A 1,240-nucleotide genomic window follows, 5' to 3' on the forward strand; every position below is an offset into this window, starting at 1 on the left:
AACATGAAAGACACTACAGAAATCACAGTTTTAAATATACTTACTATACAAGGGTTTACAGTGAGTACACTCTTGATAAACTGAAACAGCAGAATGCTGGGCTGTTTAACTATATTCCTGAGGTCAGACTCAATTTCAGTGTTTTGAGAACCAAATCCACTGATCACCCATAGATGATAGCCTTCCGCACCCCAGCTCTTGGAGGGAGGAGGAGGGAGAAAAAAGTCAAAACAATAAAGATTCTTTTTATTCATTTCTGGCTTCAAATATTCAAATTCTGATATAATCAAAGATAGCATCATTAATGATTTCTGAAGGTTGGACAAACCATGCCAAACAACTCAGACAAGAATCACACCTTCGATTACCTCTTAGCTACTCCAGAGGGAACCACTAATTTCAGAATTGCAAACCTAAGAAAAACCTACTGTGCTCTGTAACTTCTCCATTTAATTTAGCAGCCTCTCAAATACAAAGAAATTTCTTACAGAAGATGACCCAGGTTACTTAGCAGAAGAATGGCAAAGAAGCACCTACAACAGACGTTTTGTATAGATCAAAGCACACTGGATGGGAAGCTGTGAGACTAGAGTTTTCATTATAGCTTGGCTTTTTGTTATATATTACCTTGGCCAAGCTATCTGGTTCCTCAGGGTGTAAGTTTCTTCCTGTGTAAAATGAGAAGATTCATATAAACTTCTCTGGGCCCACTCAGTTTTAATATTCTATAACTGGATTTCATGATAGTATTTTTTAAGATTAGTGATTCCTAATCTTTGAACCAAGGAAATGGTAATGGAGTGGGGAGAGGGGGAAGCCATGAATTGTTGCAAAATTTCAAAAGCTTAATAGATGTTTTATGTTTTCCTATGGTGAAGTTGAAATAAAATGCTTAGCTTCTTTTTTTAAGAGACAGGGTCTCACTCTATCACCCAGGCTGGAGTGCAGTGGCACAATCATAACTCACTGTATCCTGAACTCCTGGGCTCATAAAATGCTTAGATTGTTTGTTTGTGGCTAAAATATCAACCTACTGAGGCTGATAACACTGATTGTTGCATGCTATTCAGAAGCACTGATTGACAGTTATAGAAATGTTATTTGGCTGAAAACTTAAACTATGGAGGTGGGGACAGACATCAAAAGGGGTCCTTGGTGATGAAAGGCTGGGAACTACTATTTAAGGCAACTATGGTGGTTTTAATTCTTGAAGAAATCCAAGATCAGAAAATGCCTTCCT

General features: G+C 37.7%; 1 protein-coding gene across 1 annotated transcript in view; it reads right to left on the bottom strand.

The window, feature by feature from the left end:
• RIC1 (RAB6A GEF complex partner 1) overlaps positions 1–191 on the bottom strand; it is a 41,603-nt gene extending 41,412 nt beyond the window's left edge. The window contains exon 1 of the mRNA XM_012647382.1: positions 45–191. The gene's annotated coding sequence lies outside the window, so the exon portion shown is untranslated. The remainder of the gene's footprint in view (positions 1–44) is intronic.
• Between the last annotated feature and the right edge of the window lie 1,049 nt (positions 192–1,240).

This window comes from Propithecus coquereli, unplaced genomic scaffold (genome assembly GCF_000956105.1).
Source record: "Propithecus coquereli isolate 6110/MARCELLA unplaced genomic scaffold, Pcoq_1.0 Scaffold267, whole genome shotgun sequence".
NCBI classification, from domain to species: domain Eukaryota; kingdom Metazoa; phylum Chordata; class Mammalia; order Primates; family Indriidae; genus Propithecus; species Propithecus coquereli.